The sequence below is a fragment of the Coturnix japonica genome, chromosome 31, assembly GCF_054131305.1.
Source record: "Coturnix japonica strain WE chromosome 31, WE-NBRP24, whole genome shotgun sequence".
NCBI lineage: Eukaryota > Metazoa > Chordata > Aves > Galliformes > Phasianidae > Coturnix > Coturnix japonica.
The window spans coordinates 673,826-695,935 of NC_140693.1; positions in this window are offsets into that span (position 1 = coordinate 673,826).

Below are 22,110 nucleotides of genomic sequence, written 5' to 3' on the forward strand. Positions count from 1 at the left end.
GTAGAATTGCAGCCCTAACATAAACAATGACTTGAACTCTGGAATTCTGTGTAAAATCATTAGCTAGCTTGTGGTCCGGGTCTTCAAACCAAAGGCTGTGAGGTGCTGCTCTTGTTGACGCAGGCTGTGAAAGATGACTTGAGCTCTAAGAGTAATTTCCCTTCTGCTCTTTATATGAACGTCAAATCCACAATTAGAATATTAAGAACATAATATAAAATTTTGTGCTGCTGGACTGAGGACTTCCATTAGCTGTTAGCCATAGTTTGGAACTTGCAAAGCAATCATATTGGAGCCTTGCTGGGCAACCTGCTCCAGTGTCTCACCACACCCACAGTAAAGCATTTCTTCCTAATATCCAATCCTAATCTACCTTCTTCCCATGTAAAGCCATTTCCCCTCATTCTGTTGCTACCTGCCCTTATGAAAAGTCCCTCCCCAGCCTTCCCTGTAGGCCCTCTTCAGATACTGGAAGGCCACTCTAAGGTCTCCTTGGAGTCTTCTCCAGGCTGAAGAGCCCCATCTCTCTCAGCCTGTGCACATAGTAGAGGTGCTTTCAGCCCTCTCTGATCACCTTCATGGCCCTCCTCTGGACCTGCCTGAACATCTCCAAGTCCTTCTTGTGTTGAGGGCTCCAGAACTGCGTGCAGTGCTCCAGATGGGGTTTCAATGAGAGGAGTGTGGAGGGGCAGCACCACCTCCCTCGACCTGCTGGTCATGCTTCTGTGCTTTAAGCTTATGCTTTAAGGTCCTATGTGCTTTAAGGTTTAGATAGTGCAGTCGCCTCACCTCTTCAGGTTTATCTGTGAAGGTCCCTTCCAAGTGAACCGTGCTGATCCAGACAGTTCGGATTGCTCATTAAAGTGTTTTAGTAAGTTGGGCTGGTCCTACGAAGCAGTATGACTGCAGTAAGCAGTGTACATGGTGCGCTGTGAGTACTGCACACATTCCTCTTGGCAGCTTGTGGAACAGAAACTGTGCATTGTTTGGATTGTGTAAGTATTCCTGTTGGTCTCTTGTGATGCTTACCTTCTTAGAGCACCTTTCCTCGTTTGGCTCTACATATTTTGGTACCTTACTTGTTCTGTTTGGCTTAGCAGGGAAGGTCTTCTTCTGAAGCATCCTCAGTCTTGGTCTGGGCAGCATACTTAGAAATGACATGGACGTTACATGAGTGGGTGGTCAAAGGGGGGAAGAACTCACCTTTCTGATCTGTTTCCTTTTAGAACACAGTCCTGGAGAGGATTTGCTTTCCTTGTTTCCTGGAGACTTGGATTCTTAGATGGTTTTGACTGCAGCTATTTCTGATGTTAATTCCTTTTTCTGTACTTTAGTAGCCAAGTGCAAGTGGAGTGCTTTGGGAATTGTCTGAAGTTGCCAGGTTGCGTGTGATCACATATGTAACGTGGAGTTATGTGTGGTGCCAGTGATAATTAAGTGTGATGAACTTGAAGGCTTTCAGTACAATTTCAGCCCTAATGTAAACAGTGACTTGAACTCTGGAATTCTGTGTAAAATCATTAGCTAGCTTGTGGTCCAGGTCTTGAAACCAAAGGCTATGAGGTGCTGCTCTTGTTGACGCAGGCTGTGAAAGATGACTTGAGCTCTAAGAGTAATTTCCCTTCTGCTCTTTATATGAACGTCATATCAACAATTAGAATATTAAGAACATAATATAAAAGTTGTTGCTGCTGGCCTGTGGACTTCCATTAGCTGTTAGCCATAGTTTGGAACTTGCAAACCAATCTTATTTAGACTTTAGTGGTGAAATCTTCTGATGAAATCTTCCTTCTAATTCTGCAAAAGAATCTCGGTGGAACATTTCTGTCTGAAAAGGCTCTGGCATATGAAGATGTGCCAGACTGCAGCCATGTGCCAGATGCGTTTGGATCCATGGAATTTTCTGATGTAGCTTCAGTGTTTGAAGAATCTCCACTCGATCTAAATACTCAGAAAATAAAGCAGGTGTGTGAAGATGTACAGCTAGTTTCTTACAGAAAAAATACAGCTCTTAATCTAGAAATCTGCTTCTCATTGTATCTAGTGCTTACTCCATATTTAAGTATCTAGTGGACCTTGACCAAAGGAAGATAAAGATAGAGCAAAGAAGTATGTTAAGCATAAATTTTGTTGCCTTCTACCTGTAGGCCATGGTTGGTTTGACGTGATCCCTAACTCCAGTGTTTGGTTTGCACAGAAACAGCAAGCAAGGGAACAAGTAAAGGAGTCAGTGAGGATTTTAAAACACAATGGGAAGCGATAAGGCACAGTTAATAAGATTCTGGAGTTAGGCTGGAGGTAGGCAGAGGTTGAAAGGTACCGAAAGAAATTCAATCTTACTGTGTTGGACAACAAAATCCACTGTGATATTATTCAAATTTTTAACTAAACCAAGTGATAATTCATATTTATGTTTAGATAAGCTGGTGAAGGTTAATCCTCAATGGAGAATTGAGATGAACAAATAAAAAAATGGTGTTTGACAGTCTATAAGAAACGAACTTATTCTAGGAGAGAATCAGAGTTTTCAACTGTTTTGTTCAATAGCCAAATAATGTATGATATTTTTATAAGCATTGTGTCTGACCTTCTCAGCTGTTAGAATTTCTTTGACAGTAACTTCTCCGGCTGTGATCAGAAAACCTTTTGTTCCGTCTCTGGCACCATTCGAGGCATGATACTCAACTGGGTGATATGGAATTCACACTGTCAACTCCAGTGACAAGAAAAGTGGCATCTAAGAAGCGTGCAAACACAGAGAATGTTGATGCAGAGTCAGTGTTAAGAAATGAGCTGCCCTTTGCATTTCCTGCTCCAAAGGCCTTCTTTTCGAAGAGCCAGACAGAGAAGCAAGTAGAAGGCATATCTTTTTAGGCGCCTACTTCCAAAGGTATGTTGTATCTAACAAATGGAAACCTAGAACATGTGTAGCTTAGGAATTTTTTACTTTTAATATGAATGCAGTACTTGTAGGTCCTAAAATTCTGAAAGGTTTCAGTGTGGGGTTTATTTGGTCACAGCACATACAGCTGCCATCCTGTACATCTGACAGTGCACTGCAAGCGGTTTAACCTTATATCAGGGCATGGTACACGTCTGTTAATGATAGAAGTTCTCACAGTTTCACAAGGAGCATGCCTTGAGATGCATTCAGATAATGAGATAAGTGCTGTGTTCCTAAAACTAGCATGTGTCTCCACTCTCCATCGAGATTTAGTAGATAATTTCTTTAACAATTATGATGAGAGTTTTGTTTTGTTTTTATTTTTTTCTGGGCTATTATTTTGAGTGAAAGAAAAGGGTATGCTTTTATTTAAGCGAGCTTTTGATTGCATCATGCTTCTAAATTAAATGTAACCTACTGAATTCCTCATGATAGCATACGAGTACTTGCGTGTATCTGTTCTCCCTAATAGAGGGAGAAGAGACTCAGTGAACCTGGACAGTGTTACCCAGGGTTGTGAGAACAGCTAAATGATTGTTGAGAACTGGTCAACTCGTGAGCCTGAGACCTGGGATCCTCCATCCTAGGGTGGAACTTTACTGGAGCACGTGGGTGCCACAGCAACAAAAGGACTGTGTACAATAGACTGAGAGTTTGCTGAGTTTCTTGGTTTACAGAAAGCACAACTAACTCAGCAGCAAGTGACGTATTTGGGATAGGAGATGACAGCTGGACTTTGAACCTTAAGGACTGCCAAGAAAGAAGCCATCTGCTCAACCCCTGAGCTGCAAACTGCCAAGGAACTCCATACGTTGCCAGGAATGACAGGAGGGTGCCGACCATGGATACACAGCTACGGACTGATGGTAAACTTGAAACAGCTTGAAGTGAGTAAGGGATATCCAGGGTGCACTGGTGCTCAATATTCAAGAAGCCCATCAATCTACACTGGGCCAAAGGATACCAGTTTTAATATCTCATGCAGTGTTTACTGTATTGGAGGCAAAAGGGGGACATTGGCTTTCACCCCACAGAATCACAGAATCACAGAATTACCCGGGTTGGAAGGGACCTCAAGGATCATGTAGTTCCAACCCCCCTGCCTAGCAGGGCCACCAAACATACGCCTTTACTAGATCAGGTTGCCCAGGGCCCCGTCCAACCTGGTCTTGAACACCTCCAAGGACGGGGCATCCACAACCTCACTGGGCAGCCTGTTCCAGGACCTAACCACCCTTCTAGTAAAGAACTTTCCCCTAACATCCAACCTAAATCTTCCCTCCTTCAACTTAAAACCATTTCCCCTAGTCCTGCTATTATCAGCCCTTTCGAAGAGTTTACTCCCCTCCTGGGAGTAAGTTCCCTTCAGGTATTGAAAGGCTGCAATGAGGTCACCCCGCAACCTTCTCTTCTCCAGGCTGAACAAACCCAACTCCCTCAGCCTGTCCTCATAGGGGAGGTGCTCCAGCCCCCTGATCATCTTCCTGTCCCTCCTCTGGACCCTTTCCAAAATCTCCATATCTTTTTTGTACTGAGGGCTCCGCACCTGGACACAGTACTCCAGATGGGGCCTCACAAGAGCAGAGTAGAGAGGGACGATCACCTCCCTATCCCTGCTGACCACCCCTCTCCTGATGGAGCCCAGGATCCCATTTGCTTTCCGGGCTGCCAGAGCGCACTGCTGGCTCATGTTAAGTTTCTCATCTATCAGGACCCCTAGGTCTTTTTCAGCCGAGCTGCTCTCAAGGACAACTCCTCCCAGCCTGTACAGGTGCCTGGGGTTCTTCCGGCCCAAGTGCAAAACCTTGCACTTTGCTGTGTTGAACCTCATTAGGTTCACCCGAGCCCAGCTTTCCAGCCTGTCAAGGTCCCTCTGAATGGCATCTGTTCACCCCAAAGATTCCCGAAATACCAGGCCATCCTGGTAGAGCAGGGTGATATAGAAATAATTGTAACTACTATTGCCAACCCAGTATCTTTCCTTAGCGGAACTCCCCTGGTGGAGAACCAGGATGACATCACTGCTTTGAAACAACTGATGCTGCACATTACATCCAGTCGGTCGGAGCTGAAGGACGAACCCTTAGAAGATGCAGAAGACGCCTGGTTTACCAGCAGCTGCAGTTTTGTGAGACAAGGAGGCTGTAAGGCAGGACATGCAGTAACTGCTACTGAGCAGGGAATGGAAGCACAACCATCAGCCGTGGGGACTACCCCTCAGAAGGCTGAAATAACTGCCTTGACGAGAGCCTTAATGATATGGACAGATGCTAACTATGTGTTTGGGGTGTCACACGCTCATAGTACCATCTGAAAAGAGCAAGGATTGCTCACACACAAGGAAAAGAGCATGATGTAAATGTACCTATGTTGTAGGGCACAGTTCTCTATCCAGGCCCAAGTCTGTGTGGGTGTCTCCTCTATCCACAAAGCTGCTCACACTGCAGGAGGCACAGGCTGAGAGGAGAGGCCAGAGCAGCTCTCCCACTGTGACACGGAGCAGCAGGATACAAGTAAAGGAAGGCCCCGCAGCGGTACTGGGAAGGTTCCACACAGTCATCAATTTTTCATCTGAAAGGTAAAGAGGAATTCCCTTTTCTGCCCCTATCATCATTGGTCGGGTGAGTAGCAATGATGCCCGGTGTGCTTCCATCAATGGAGCAGAATAGGCGGAAGGCTGGGGTGCAGGCTTTCCTCTGCTGAGGTGAGTGGGGGCTCAGGGTGTTGCTCAGTGGTAGATTTGTTCACACTGAGTTCTAACAGGAAACTTGCTCAACATCGAAGGCCTTGCAAAAGTCTGGCTGAGTGATGTCAGTTGCTTTTCCTTTCCCTACTGATGCTGTCACTCCACTGTAGAAGGCCACCAAAGCGACCAGGCTGCATGTCTCCGTTTCCGCTGTTTCTCCATTTCCTTCTTGTTGCTCCCTGTAACCAGCAGGTTCAGCCATGCTGCTTTCCTGCCTCCTCTGCTGTGTTTCGTGTGGTCGGGATGGAGCTCAGAGCTCCAGCTCTGAGAAAGGTTTTCTGAGAAAGTTACCATCTCTTTTCCATTCCTTTACCCCTAAAAACAGTTTTCCAGTGTCTCTCATGCAAGAATTCTTTGAACAGCCTGCAGCTGACTCTCCTGAAGCTCAGGGTCCTGACTTTGCTTTTTGCCAGGCACACATTCCTTGAGATGAGGAACTCTAGGAGGGCATGGTCACTACAGCCCTGACCACCTCCAGTCTTAACCCCTGCTGTTCAGCATGTCCAGTAATGCTTCCCTTCTGCATGGTGTGCTTAATGCTTGGCCCACAAAGTTATTGTCAGTGCACTCCAGCAGGCTCTCAGACAGTTTGCAGCAACTGGGATTGGTGCTGGGTGGTTGCTGGGAGGTGTCTCAGCAGAAAAGCTGGGCTGGGGTGGGCGTGCTGTGTCAGTCCTCATCGCAGCTGGCAGAGAGAGTTAGAGGAGGGTGATGGGTGCTGCCTGCTCTCAATGCTGCTGCACTGAATTTGGGGCACAGCAGCACACTGGTGAGTGAGCTGGGAGGGAGACGGACTGCTGCTGTGCATGGCTAGGCCAGAGCTGGAGGATTGTCAAACACGTGAGTCATGCTGGTGCAGCCATTGCAGCTGCAGCAGGAGTAGAAGACAAAGAGGTTTTGTAGAGGACAGAGGGTGGTGACTCATGGTTTGATGTCCAGGTGGAGGCCGATAACAAGTGGTGTCATCCAGGAGTCTGTCTTGGGACAAGTGCTTTTTTACATGGTTATCAGAGACACCAATGATGCAATGGAGTGCACCCTCTGCTGTTTGCTGAGTGGTGCGGCTGACGCAGTGGAAGGAAGGGATGCCATTCAGAGGGAGCTCAACCGAGAGGTTGGCCTAGGTGAATTTAATGAGGTTCAACACAGCAAAGTGCAAGGTTTTGCACTTGGGCTGGAGGAATCCCAGGCATTTCTACAGACTGGGAGGAGCAGTCCTTAAGAGAAGCCCCGCAGAGAAGGACCTGGGGGTCCTGGTGGATGAAAAACAGAACGTGAGCCATCAGCGTGCTCTTGCAGCTCAGAGAGCAAATGGTACCCTGGGCTCCATCAGAAGAGGGGATGGCCAGCAGGGACAGGGAGGTGATTGATCTTCATGATCCTTGAGGTCCCTTCCAACCCGGGCCATTCTATGATTCTGTGATTACACTCGCTGTCAGAAATAACGGCAGCTGTACAGATGTTGGATATATTTTGGGACAGTTCTTGTAACCAGCTGATTTTAAGACCTTGCCCGAGTCAAGAGTCTAAATTGAGTGTCAGAAGAAAGCTGGTAAAGTGGCTATTGCTCATTCTTTTTCATTTGCTGATTCTTTCATTCGGGTTCCTTTTCCAAAGGAGATTCTGGTGATGGAAGCAATTGAAGAAAGAACCAAAGCAGCTCTTGCCAAGAGTGCTTGAAGTCCCTGTGGAGAGAAGCAAAGAACTTGGGCTTCCTCTGGGATGCGCCCCACCATGTCTCAGGAAGGAGACAACTGCTGTTCCACTTTCTGCTTTGTGTGTGGAAAGGTACGTCTGGGTTTTCTTCTACTTGTTTTTCTTTCTTTTTCTGGCTTTGAAGGAGAAGGGGTGGAGCAAGGGGAGACCCACTGGTCATTTGCTAACTCAAGAGCAGGATGGATTGTGCATTGACTGTGAAAAACCTGGGCTAGTAGCATGGGCATATTTCAGGCTGGACTCTTCTTTTGCTGCTTGGTTTCCTTTTGGCTACAGGGAGACAGCTGTCTAAAGGTGTGTTTTCAAACCCACTCTCCAAAACCATGTTTCATTGTTGCAGGTGGTTCAGTGTGCTCTTGCAGGGTAGATGTGTTTGCTGTAGAATCTGAATGGTTTCTGTTCCTAGGGGAGGACTGGGAGGAGGTAGTGAGAAGAGAATTCAATGCCTTAGGTGTATCTTAGTGAGAAATGTTGGCATGAGGTGCTGAAAGTCTTGAGTTGTCAAAGGCCAGTGAGGCTCAGACTCCTTAACCTGCTGGAGCAGGGTGGAAGCAAGGAGTGGGCACTGCCGTCACACAAGCTGCACTTGGTTCTGGTCTGCCAGGTCTGTGCTGGCCTGGATTTCTTCTGAGAAGTTTGTTGGAGCTGCTTGGAGTAGTGAAGGGTGGGGAAGAAGTGCTGCTCCAGAGCTATGAGACGTGCAGCTCCTTCTGAAGTGCTTCTGAGAAGGACGGAGCGCATTTGCTGCAGCTTTCTCTGCAGATGTGCTCCTCACCTTGAAATCCTCGTGGTTTGTCCTCAGCTCCTGACCACGGCCTGTTCTCTGTTTTGCAGGCTGATAACATGCAGAAGCCGCAGCTGGTGCATGCTATGTCATCTTTAAACGTACCAGCATTTGCGGCAGCCCATGTTATTAAGAGCCACGTCGCCCAGGGGCCAGATGAGCTCTCTCTGGAGGTAAGCAGTTCCAGGCGTTCCGTGTTGTCGTGCATAGAAGAGGGCAGTCCTTTCTGCTTTGTTTTCCTACCAGATTTGCTGAATCTGGGATTGATGTTTCAATCTCTTTCAGGTCGGAGATCTGGTGAGCATTGTTGATATGAGGACATATCAACAGGCTGAGCCCCTGGTGGAGAGGCAAGCGTGGCTTTGAGGTAGGCACACGTTTTTGACTAGAGAGCACAACTTCAGTAGAGTTGGGAATCTCAGCTTGGAGCTGCTCTGCCTGCACAGGATGGCTGCTGGATGCAAACAGTTGCCCTGTGTCACTGTCAGTGGACCTTCCCTTTGGCTCTGGGCTCGGGCTAATGCTCACCTGTCTTTTTGTTCTAATTACAGGTTGGGCTTTTCCCTGGTGAGTGCATGGAACTCATCAGCGGAAAAGTTCCCGATTCCCTCCTCAATTCATTGCCAAAGCCAGGTGCGTAATTTACATTTGACAACGCGAGTTAGTCAAATAGGGTCAGAACGTTACTTTCAGGGGGTTTGTTTATGCCCAAGTTCAGCAAGCTTAGAAAGAGAACTACAGTAATCTCCTTGGGCACCTCCAGGGATGGGGAAAATCCATTCTTGCGTGTCCTTGTTGGGAATGTTCTTCCCGTTGTTACATGCTCTGTCGAATGCATTGCGCTCAGCTTCGTCCAACCGAGCCAGGCCTGAAATGAACTGGTTTCTTTGTTTTGTTGCGCAGAGCCAAAGAAATGGGGCAAGCTCATCAACGGCCTTTGTTCCCTGGTGAAGGTCAGCCCTGGGAGAGCAAAGCAGCCTGAGCCTCCGACATTCTCCGGATCCATGTCCTTGCTTGACATCGTTGAGAGGTATTTAGCCTTCAGGACTTGAGGGCTGAGCTGTAGGAATGGAAGCATCCTCTGCTGTTTGAAACAGAGGGCGTTTCTAAGCTGTGTTTCAGCAGAAAGCAGGCAGTGCCCAGAACAGGCAACTTTTGGCCAGGGCTCGGTGCAGCTCTTCCATCACCCTGCACCACGTCTGACAGCATGCTCTGTTTTCTCTGCAGAATGAGTTCTCCCAGGAAGAGGGCAGAGTCAGCAGCTGGCAGTTGGTGTTCCTGCTTCTGCCTGGGCAAACCATCCCCTGTGGCCAAACACCAACTGCAGAGCAGTGCCAGGGAGCCCTCTGAAGCAGAAGTCTTGGTCCTGGCAGGTAAGGGTGCAAGTCCAGCTTACAAAACACTGCTTGTCAGCAACACAGGTAGAATTCATGCTTTCAGTGGGCTTGTACCTCCTTCTGGCGTTCAAGCCCGTGCCTGACATCTTCAGTCGATCCCTGTCTTTCCCAAATGAGTCTCTTGTCAACACAAGAGCTGGACCTGCACGTGGATCACTTTCAAGACAGTGACACTGTTGCTAGAAGCCTATTTGCTTCTGCCCACCACCACTACATAGCCAAATGTCAAGAATCTCCATGGTTCATCTTGCGAACGTTCGACACTAACTGCTGTACATCTGCTCCTTCCTAGGTGACCCGAGCCCTTGTATATCCCCAAGACGCAGGGCATGTTACGATGACGCATCTTCCATCAATGAAGAGTTGTTACTAAGCACAGAATGCTGCAGTTCAGATGAAAGCCTTCCGTATAACATCAGCTATCAAGAGAAGAAGGTCATCATCGTTGAAGCCTTCATTCATCCCATCCCTACTGAAGCTGCTGACCTGAGCCCACCAGACACCTCAGGCACCAGCCTGGACTCAATGTCTCTGCAGTGCAGCCCAGCCCAAGCACAGCCTGAGTGCCCCGACAGCAGCACCACCATGCAGGCTCAGGTCAGCATCACCGAGGAGAAGCTGAGCATCTCGCAGGGGGGCACAGAATCAGGACACGAGTCCCAGGCTCCGGGCAACAGCACGGTCTCTGAGCAGCTCTCATGATTACAAGAGAGGATGAGTCCCATCTTTCCTCCAGACCTCACACCCCCTCCTTTCTCCTATTGAATAAAGGCACGCTCGTGCTCAATCAATGCCTTGACTGAATTCCGAGTTTTCATTCGCAGAGATTGGGATGAGTGCAAGAAACTGCAAGGCAGCTCAGCTTACAACACTCTGGCTGTGGGGTTTGTGCGGCCGAGCTCTGGGTGTGTTCCCATTTTGCCTGACTTTGGGATGCCTGCAGCGAGAGCTCTGCTGCCGTTGTGTATGGCAGCAAATAGTCTCTAGCATCCTGGATGCTGCTCATGAAAACCCCAAGCTTCCTGGCTGTGGCTGTGATGCTTTTCAGGGCCTTTTGATGCTCTTTGATGCCGTGGCTGCTCCCTAACACCTCTGTCCTCCCGCCGTGTCCATTCCTGGCTCCCACCTGTGAGCTGTCCCTGCAGATCATCTCTAGCCCTGCCATCATCGCGCTGCAGCAGGAGGAGCTCGCCCTGACCAACATCAGGCAGTGCTGCCTGCCTCTCTCACTCTCTAGACCAAGTGTAACTACGCTGTCATGGAGACAAATGCTTCTGTCACATCCTCCATCCCTGCAGACATTTACCGGTAGGTGGCTCTTGCAGAAGAAGATTCAAGCAGCAGAACCTTTTGCTCAGCTACAGCACACAAATGCTACAAAAGCAGGAATAACCCGCAAGCTCTGGGTCTGTTTGTCTTGCACAGGCATGCACTAACTGCGTTTGATGGTACCCCCCATCCTTGATTTCCTTCCCTGCTTCTTGTCTGATGACGCTGCTGAGCCAGGAACAAGCTGCCCAGTGTGGCAGAGCATGGTGCAGGGCTGTGCTGGGACCTCCTCCCCTTCATCTGCTGCAGATCAGTGCCACACACGTGCCATCGAGATGCTCTGGCACGGGATGTGCCTCCAACCCAAAGCTCCTTCCCACCTCCCAAGGAAAAGCAAAGCAACCCAAGCATCTCCAGCAAAGCTGCCCAGCAGACAGCAGGGAATGCAAACAGCTTCTGGCTGCTCCCCTGCACTCCTGTCCTAAGTAATAGACCCCATGAGGACTGGCTGGGAAATCAGTGCATGACACATGTGAGTGTGCACAGGATTGTGCAAAGCAGTGGGGTTCCATGAGTTTGTGTGTGTGTGTATCTCGGCTGTTATGAAAGCATGGGAAGACTGCCTTACTGAGTCCCAGATAATTACTTATCCTCAAATGATTTTTCCTGGCCAAATTTAAAGCCTCTTACAGGTAATCGAGACCAACAGGCTGTTGTTGCACAATCAACAGGCACAAACTAGATGAATAGCTGAGGAAAATAAAGCATCATGCCAAGGGTACTAGATAAGTGAGCAGCTTGAGATCTGCACATTTATGTGATACTCATGGTCTTAGACAATATTTGCTTAGTGAGGTCACATAGAATGAAAGTAAAATAGAAGAAGTGCAATTGGTCTCAGTTCACACAGCTGGCTGGTTTGTCTCAGGCTAATCCTGAACTGCCTCAAGCGACTGCTTTGGTGCTCTACAGAACAGCAACTTCAGAGATCTCTTTCTATTACTAAGTTTTTGAAAGAGCAATTTGCTCTGTTAATTATCCATCATTTTTGTGCAGTCTGTTTTGTCAGACTTGTCTTTAGCTTCCAAGTTGTATGTGAAGAATTGTTTCCGTTGTAATGCACAATGTACTAAAAATTGAGAGATGAAAATGTGAAGAGTTTTTCCAGCTTTGATTTCATGTCTGGAATTTTGGAACCCACTACTTGCAGTTGTTAATCTGTCCAAACTGGTCTGGTTTGGAATGCCCTCATCCTTCTTGAATCGCTGTTAAAGGCGGAGCAATTCCTACAAGTGCCATGGCCCCACTGTTGTTCTAATTCTTGTTTCTTTGTTTTCCACACGCTGCTTTTCAAGCCTCCTTTTTCTTTACAGTCAAAGTGAGAACTGCACTGTGAGGTGTCTGAACCTTGTTGTGCCTGTACATAAATAGAACAGCAGCAAAGCCAGACAGGTGACTGTGCTGACAGCTCTCGTAGCCAGTAACACGTAACTGTGCTAAATCCCTTGTGACGGCTTTGATTTCATTTTTGCCAGTGAAATCCTTGTAAAAGGAAGTGCAGCAGTGTGATGAGCTAAGGTGAAGATGCTGGTTTTAGTAGTGCTCTAAGCTGAGTGGAAGGGCAATTGAATGAGGGTTATATGCTTTCTCTGGGACAATAAGGCTCTTTTTCCTGAGGGAAAGAGCCAGCTTTTCATGGGCTATATGTGGGCTTTGGCAAGGGCAGACAATCCAGTCTGTCAGGAAGCCATTTGAGGTGCTTCAGGTTTGTAAGCTTGTCTTTTTGTTTTTCAGGCAGATATTTGGAGCATGGGTGTAGTGCTGTATGCTCTGCTGTGTGGGTTTTCCCTTTGGATGATGACAATATGATGGCACTCTACAGGAGGATACCAGTGGGTATCAGTGGTGCTAGAATACACTGAGAACGGAAATAGCTGAGCTTGACAAGAGGCCTTGCTTTTCGGATGGCAGAACATGCTGAGCTGTGAGTAGAAAGGCCTGTCTGCTGAATATTGTCCCTGTTTTTGCTGCTTTGTCTACCAGTATTTAGTGGAATTGGTTCTACGCTTGGTTGGCCTATGTGGCACTGTAGCCTAATTCTGTACCATGATAGCATACAGAATTTAAGGAGAAGTATTTTCTTGCCAATGGTCTGGATTTTTTGTATCTGGTTCTTCAACTGGCTGCTCCCTATACTATCTGTAGTAAAAATACAGACACATCATTTGATTTCCCTGAAATGAATGTTCCTAAATGCCAGCTCTTCTCATGTCTACAAAGATCAAAGTTCTGCATTTGCTATTAGAATTTCCTCTTCCAGAATCAGGAGGTAATGTAGGACCCCACAGATTGCCTTCAGAATCCAACAGTTAGTTCTGTTTCCTTTCGGAGTGCATAACAACCTGAGCACATGAATTGAATGACGTGGCTTGTTAGTCTGGTACAAACTCTGCTGTACACTGAAACTTGGTCCATTTGTAAGCAGGACTTTTTCCATCTCTGCAGGACAGCAGAAAACCCTTTGTGCTAATCATGATGCCAAGAAGCAGAATGCGGCAAATGGCAGATGATCCAACTGCTTCAGGTGTTCATTTCCTTAAAACTGAATAGTTTTGGACTGAGAGTTTGTAAGCAGAACGGAGCTCTTAAAGCTGTCAGAGACTATTTCTGCACTGTTCAATTCTATCTGCACAACATACACAGGATCTCAGAACTGCGTTGCTTGAATTGGTGGAACTTGTTGAAGTGAACTGGGATGAGCAAGTTTTAGAACTTAGTCAGAATGCAGTAAAAAATGGATAATCTCATGAGTATTAAGGTACAGGCTTGCTATTTCTGCACTGAATTTGTTTTTATTTTACATGGCTGTGATCTGAAAGTTGCTTGAAACGCAGGCACCTAGGCACTGTTGTGTAACTGAATTTCACACGTGATAGGTCCTGAAATATCCTGGAATCAAAAACTCTGACTTGTTTTAAGTCTGCTGCTTGAGTCTAATCAGGGTCATAGTGTCTGTGTGCAGTGTTTCTTTCCCTGTAATGCTCCACATCATTTCATTTTGGGAATATTGAAGGAAATGGACTATGTGCCATAACTGTTGTTAGAACAAAGTATGTCTGGTGTGATCTTATGCATAGGTTCTGTAACTGCTCTTCACAGCTCAGGTGTTTGACCTTCCTTTTGGTGAAGTGATGAAATACTGCTGGTTTCTATTTGTGCTTCTAGGCACCTTGAAGCTCTTAGGAATAGAACAATTGTCTCCAGTTCTTTTCAATGATATCAGTAACAGCTCGAGTGTTGCTGCCCACTAGGTAGACCCAAAGAAGCAGATTACAGTGAAACAACACACGAGCTGGACCTGAATGAGGATCACTTTCAAGACAGTGGCTATGCTGCTTCAAGCCTACTTGCTTCTTCCTGCCGCCACTCTATTACCAAGTATCAACAACCTTTCATGATTCAACTTGCAAATGTTTGAAACTAACCCTTGTGTTTCTATGCCTTCCTAGGTGATTCGAGCCCTTGTCAACCCCAATGATCCAAACCAAGCAGTGTCTTTCCATCAATGGAGAGTTCTTATTAAGCATGAATCGCTGCAATTCGGATGACAGCCTTCCACATGGTAACAGTGATGGACACAAGGGGCTCATCCACGTTCATGCTCTCATATCTCCTGGCTCTGCTGAAGCTCCTGACCTGAGCCTGCCAGACACAGCAGTCACCTGCCTGGATTGTGACCCAGCGCCTTTGCAGTGCTGCCCATCCCAAGCACAGCCCGAGTGTCCCAGCAGCAGCACCACCATGCAGGAGCAGGGCAGCATCAGTGAGGTGAAGCTGAGCATCTTAGATGGGGACTTAGAGTCAGGCTGCCAGTCCCAGGCACCAGGCAGCAGCACCAGCTCTGAGCCACTCTCATCTTGACAAGAGGAGTCCCATCTTCACCCTTGACCTCTCAAGCCCTCCTGTCTTTTATTGAATAAAGTCACTCTCATGCTCAGTCATCGCCTCGACTGCATTCTGAGTCTTCAATCACAGGGATTGGGATGAATGCAACAAACAGCAAGGCAGCTCAGCTTGCAATGCTATGGCTGTGGGGTTCGTGCAGGCAGAGCTCTGGGTTCCCATTTTGCCTGGCTTTGGGATGTCTGCAGCAAGATCTCTACCATTTTGTATGGGAGCAAATAATCTCTAGCATCCAGGTTGCTGCTCATGATATATCCCAGTCTTCCTGGCTGTCACTTTGTGATACTTTTCAAAGCCTTCTGATACTCTTTGATGCCTTGGCTGCTCCCTAACACCTCTGTCCTCCTGCCATGTTGACTCACGTCTCCCACTTTTAAGCTGGCTTTGCAGATCATCTCCAGCCCCGTCATCATCACGCTGCAGCAGGAGGTGCTCACCTGGCCCAATGTCTGGCAGTACTGCTTGTTCTGCAGATGAGCAGCTGCCTCCTCATCTCTTCAGCTACAGTAGTTTTTCTCAGGGCAGTTAGATGCAGTCATGCTCCTCTGGATTTGGTGTGTTAAATCCATGCTGCATGGCAGCAGTCAGTGCAATACAAAGGTGTTCTGTGTGCCATAGCATTTCTCCAGGGGCTGCCAAAGGTAGAAGCACAACACAGCACCATCCTTCTGACAGTAATGTCTGTGAGTGTTAGACATGTGAGCACTGCATCATCCCCAGCGTGTCAGTGCTTTTCCACACCAACCTGACTCTCACACTCTGCACTGAATGTAACTCTGCTCTTGTGGAGACAAATGCTTTCTGTCACATCCTCCATCCCTGCAACCATTTGCCGGTAGGCAGCTCTTGCAGAAGAATCAAGCAGCAGAACCTTGTGCTCACCCTACAGCATGCAAATGCTATGAAAGCAGAAATAACCTGGCATGCTCTGGGTCTGCAAGGCTGCACAGATGGGAGAGGTAGATTGTGTTTTTGCAGTGGAAGTTTCCAGTATTTTCAGTACATAGTGTAGGCCCTAACTGAATGTATAACCCTCTTGTAAAACAGCTGTATAAGTAGTTTTTCCACCAAGAAAGTTGCTGAACAGAATTAAGTTCAGACTGGGGGCATTCTGACATGGGGAGAATTGAGACAAGCACAAGATAAATACAGGGTGGGTAGAGCCCAGCACAGGACAGAATGAATGTACTGACTTTTGGAAACATTGCCCTTCTCTGTCCGCAGAAAAGTACAAGTCAGACCTAAAAACAAGAGGTTGGTAATTGACCTTCTATGGAAATGAATCCTAGCCACAGTCTCGAGGAGTCTGTGAGCCTGAGATGCTCAACCAATGAGAGCCATGAGAGCATCACCTGCAGTGGGTTTAGGGCACAGAACAGAATTGATTTCACTGACTGGTGTGCAGTTTCTCCCTTGCCAATAGGGGATGTGCGCGCAGTATTGCAATAATGAATAAGCACTGCTGCTATCGCTGCCATCTTTGCCTAACTAGAAATCTTTGACTTTGAGAGTTTCTCACACAAGGGGAGAGGGTAAGAAAGTAAAGAGGCACAGAAAACTAAGGGAAACTGCTCTTCTTTATCTTATCTATAAAAATTGATACGATGCTGTTGTGCATTTTTTTTAATTTTATTTTTAATTTTTTGCTAATGTCAGTTAGATTGTTTTAAAATATCCACACACCAAAATCTGACTACCAAGCAAATGTAATGAAAATGAAATGAAGGTGAGTTAGTGGAAAGCACAAGGCCATATTATATTAGGCTCCAGCAAATTTACAGGCAGTCACTGCACGAAGAGGTAGATCTGAGTTGCACATTATATGATTCCCACAAAGATTAAGGAAATCTGAAGCTTTCAATATATTTTTTTAATTCTTTTTTCATTTCATTTTTAAACACCTGACCCAGACCCCAACCCGCACAGGAGCTGTAAAGATAACAGCATTAACCAGCAATGTAACTCTAATCCTAACCCTTACCCTGATTCTAAAATCGTCCCTAACTCCAAATGCAACAACAAAAATGATGCTAGAAGTTTGTAGCAAAAGGAACCTTAACCCTGATCATAATCCAAAAAAAAAATCATTATGGTAACAATAATCTTTACCTTAAGAGTAATATTAATCAGAGCCCAGATGATGCCTGCATCCAATCAGAAGCATGCTTTGCATTATTTAAGAGTTGTATTTTTTCCAATGAACTCTCTCTATTATCACGTTTATAAAGTAACAGAGTCTGTTCTTTTTCTCCTGACACTGTGCCTTACTCCTGACATCCCCTGGAAATGACCCAGATAGGGCACCATCAAAGTAATGCTAATAGTAATGTCAATCCTAAGGGTATCTCTAGCCTCAGTGTTAATGGGACGCTAACAACAATCCCAACAGCCTTAAACATTCTGGTGGTGTGAAAGAGGTGCTGCCTTGCACATGCTGGGCAGTCCCATTGCCTGTTAAATGCAGGCGGCAGCGTAGAAACATGATGCCCGTGGTCAGAATGCCCTGTGGCAGATCCTGGCACCGGAGAACTGACCGGAGAACCATGAGAGAACTGACAACAAATCATGCGACATCAGAACCGACCCAGTGGTTATTTACAAGCCTTGGGAGACCCAGACAGGATCTCAGAGTGGTGAATGTAGGTACAGAAGTTGTTACTACTCTGTTTTCTTCTAAAAGAAGTGGTTTTTTTTCATCTCAGAAGTTGGGGGGGGGGGGGGGGGGGGGGGCGGGAAAGGGATATCAATTTAATTACTCATTAATTTATTGACAGACATTCACGTTTGCTACGTTTGGAGAAGTTTTTATTTGTTTGCTGTGGTTTGATTTTTTTTTTTTCTTTTTTTTTTTCCCCCTTCCCTCCTCTTCCATCTTTGTGTTCTTCCCCTATAATCAAAAGAACGGATCCCCAGGGTCTGTCCCGCAGACGTTCTTTCCGTGGTCTCTGCTGCCACCTGCTGGCCAATAAGCGGAACTGCCACTGTTGGGCGTTTGGTGCCGCCGGAAGCACAACGCAGATCTGAGTTCTGACCGGTCTACGCAGCAAATCCGCCAATCTTTATTGCGATAAGCCCTCCAGACAAGAGCATAAAGTCTTTGCCTGAGGGCAGGGTTAGTAGTAATGGATGTCAGTTTTGAAATTTCCAGTCCATTCACCATAGCACTTTCTGCCTCCATGTCCCATAACCAGAGCAGCTATGCTGGCATGCTCTCTTGGTTTCTGTCTAAACCACTGTACTATATCCATCAGTTCAGCTGCTGTATTATGGGCAGCAGGGTTTGGGGGGTGGACACTGGTCAGGGCACTCCCACCAGCCTATCCTGCATTTTTTTTTTTTTTTTTTTTTCATTTTTGGGTTACAATCAGTCAGATCTCAAATAGATCTAGTCCAAATGGAACCTCAAAATCTGACCTTTTAGTGCCTTCATTTACAGAGTCCATTTTATACAGATTCCCTTGTACAGGGCCCCCATGGTCCTCCAGACAGTTGTTACTGATCTTCCATAGGAGAATGATTGAATTAGGTTTTTTCCCATCAAAACTGCCACCTGTCTTTCCAATTTTTCAACACTATCATTCAATAGCTGATTTGCATCAGCCTGAGCCTCTTCAGTTATGTTCAGACAGTTCAAGGCCATTAAAAGTGGCCATGCCACCATGAACACAGCTAACTGTCATTCTCAAGTTGTAAGTATGTCTTTGCTAAGACCATGGAAATACTCAGTCAGGTGGGCCAGGGACTCATGGACCCTCCCTCCGTCCCACACAGGGCCCCATTTTTCAGTGACAGAAGCAGTGCTGCATTTTGAGGATCCTAGGAATCCCAGGACATGCCCTGACAAAAGGTCATTCAAAGGGGCAGTCTTTCCCCATCCAAACAACTCCATGATATTCACAGAATCACAGAATTGTAGGGGTTGGAAGGGACCTCCAGAGACCACTGAGTCCAGCCCCCTGCCAAAGCAGGTTCCCTACACCACAAAAGAGGTACGAAGAGGTAGATCTGAGTTGCACATTATATGATTCCCACAAAGATTAAGGAAATCTGAAGCTTTCAATATATTTTTTTAATTCTTTTTTCATTTCATTTTTTAAACACCTGACCCAGACCCCAACCCTCACAGGAGCTGTAAAGATAACAGCATTAACCTGCAATGTAACTCTAATCTTAACCCTTACCCTGATTCTACAGGGGACTGTCTGAAACGGACATCAATTCAATTACTCATTTATTTATTGACAGACATTCAAGTTTGCTACGTTTGGAGAAGTTTTTATTTGTTTGCTGTGGTTTGGTTTTTTCTTTTTTTCTTTTTTTTTTCCCCCTTCCCTCCTCTTCCATCTTTGTGTTCTTCCCCTATAATCAAAAGAGAACGGATCCCCAGGGTCTGTCCCGCAGACGTTCTTTCCGTGGTCTCTGCTGCCACCTGCTGGCCAATACACGGAACTGCCACTGTTGGGCGTTTGGTGCCACAGGAAGCACAACGCAGATCTGAGTTCTGACCGGTCTACGCAGCAAATCCGCCAATCTTTATTGTGATAAGCCCTCCACATGGCATTGCGCATGCACTCGAACACGCAACAGGCATAGATTTCTCTTAACTCCTTGAGGAGCAGGCAAGCAGAACAACTGAGCGCACCACTGCTTGTGATTGGGCCACCCCCATCATAGAGATGTGTGTTAGATCTTTTACCCACCCCTGGACTGGCCTTGTTGTTTAACGATAACCTCTGAAATCTGAGCTACTGGTTCTACCACCTGTAGTGTAGAATAGGTAGCCAATAAATGCTTTTCAACTGTGATGTATCTTTATTCTGCTCCATGCCAAACCTGTGGCCAAAACCTCATAGGGGTTCACAAAGAACTCTGGCTCTGCCAGAGCCCCCATCCAGACCCTTCTTGAGTTACATTCACATCTAGTTTGGCTGAAAAGGTTGGACTATAAATACTCAGTGCTTGGGCCTGTTTAACAGATATTTTTTCCTGATTATGCTGTCCATCGATCTTTTTAAACTGAACTCCTGCTCTAATCTGGTCTTTAAACATTTGTTGTCTCAAGACCCTAATGGGTCCAGACTGGATTACCTTAGGGGCTGGACGCCTAAGTCATGGCAGCAGATGGTTCTCTGCCTTTCTCAGACCTTTCCACCACCATTCAGAGCCTGCATCTGGCCGTAGGCACTCTTGTCTCCCCATCAATTGGGCAGCCTGTTGTATTACAGCACCTGAGGGCCACTGGGGGGTTCAGTATGGATAACATAGACCCATACTGATGTAAAGGTGATGGCTGTAGGATGAGATCCCTCGTTCCTGATGAAAAATTTATTGACTGGGCTCTCAAAATCATCTTCATAGATTGCCTCTTTCATGCCTAATTCTCTAATATAATTTTGTTAGTCCTCCATAGAGGACCACAGGCTGATACTTAATGGTATGTCATTCTTATTTGGCCATGTTATATGACACACAGCCATAAATCATTCACTGATCAAATGGCTATCCTCATTATGTTGGACAGAGCATACAGTCTTTGCCTGAGGGCAGGGTGAGTAGTAATGGATGTCAGTTTTGAAATTTCCAGTCCATTCACCACAGCGCTTTCTGCCTCCATGTCCCATAACCAGAGCAGCTATGCTGGCATGCTCTCTTGGTTTCTGTCTAAACCACTGTACTATATCCATCAGTTCAGCTGCTGTATTATGGGCAGCAGGGTTTGGGGGGTTGGATACTGGTCAGGGCACTCCCACCAGCCTATCCTGCATTTTTTTTTTTTTTTTTTTTTCATTTTTGGGTTACAATCAGTCAGATCTCAAATAGATCTAGTCCAAATGGAACCTCAAAATCTGACCTTTTAGTGCCTTCATTTACAGAGTCCATTTTATACAGATTCCCTTGTACAGGGTCCCCATGGTCTTCCAGAGAGATGTTCCTGATCTTCCATAGGAGAATGATTGAATTAGGTTTTTTCCCCATCAAAACTGCCACCTGTCTTTCCAGTTTTTCAACACTATCATTCAATAGCTGATTTGCATCAGCCTGAGCCTCTTCAGTTATGTTCAGACAGTTCAAGGCCATTAAAAGTGGCCATGCCACCATGAACACAGCTAACTGTCATTCTCAAGTTGTAAGTATGTCTTTGCTAAGACCATGGAAATACTCAGTCAGGTGGGCCAGGGACTCATGGACCCTCCCTCCGTCCCACACAGGGCCCCATTTTTCAGTGACAGAAGCAGTGCTGCATTTTGAGGATCCTAGGAATCCCAGGACATGCCCTGACAAAAGGTCATTCAAAGGGGTAGTCTTTCCCCATCCAAACAACTCCATGATATTCACAGAATCACAGAATTGTAGGGGTTGGAAGGGACCTCCAGAGACCACTGAGTCCAGCCCCCTGCCAAAGCAGGTTCCCTACACCACGTTGCACAGCTCAGCATCCAGGCAGGTCTTGAATATCTCCAGAGAAGGAGATTCCACAACCACCCTAGGCAGCCTGTTCCAGTGCTCTGTCACTCTCACCGTAAAGAAGTTATTGCACACATTAGTGCAGAACTTCCTATGGTGCAGTTTCTGTCTGTTTCCCCTTGTCCCGTCTCCACACACTGCTGAAAAGAGTCTGGCCTCAACACTTTGCCCCCCACACCTCAAATATTTATAGAACCTGGATCCTGTCCCCTCTCAGCCTTCTTTTCTCAAGGCTAAACAGACCCAGTTCCCTCAGTCTCTCCTCATTGGGGAGATGCTCCAGGCCCTTCACCATCTTAGTGGCCCTCTGCTGGACTCTTTCTAAGAGATCCCTGTCTTTTTTTTACTGGGGAGCCCAGAACTGGACACAATATTCCAGATGAGGCCTCACCAGGGCAGAGTAGAGGGGGAGGATCACCTCCTTTGACCTGCTGGACACGCTCTTTTTAATGCACCCCAGGATGCCATTGGCTTTTTTGGCTACAAGGGCACACTGCTGGCTCGTGGTTAATCTGTCGTCCACCAGGACGCCCAGGTCCCTCTCAGCAGAGCTCCTCCCCAGCAGCTCTTCCCCCAGCCTGTACCGGTGCATGCAATTATTTCTCCCTAGGTGCAAGACTCTACACTTGCTTTTGTTAAACCTCATCCGGTTTCTTACTGCCCGGCTCTCCAGCCTGTCCAGGTCTCGCTGAATGGCAGCACAGCCTTCAGGTGTGTCAGCCAATCCTCCCAACTTCGTGTCATCAGCAAACTTGCTGAGGGTGGTCATTGATGAAGATGTTGAACAAGACCGGACTGAGCACAGACCCCTGGGGGATGCCGCTCG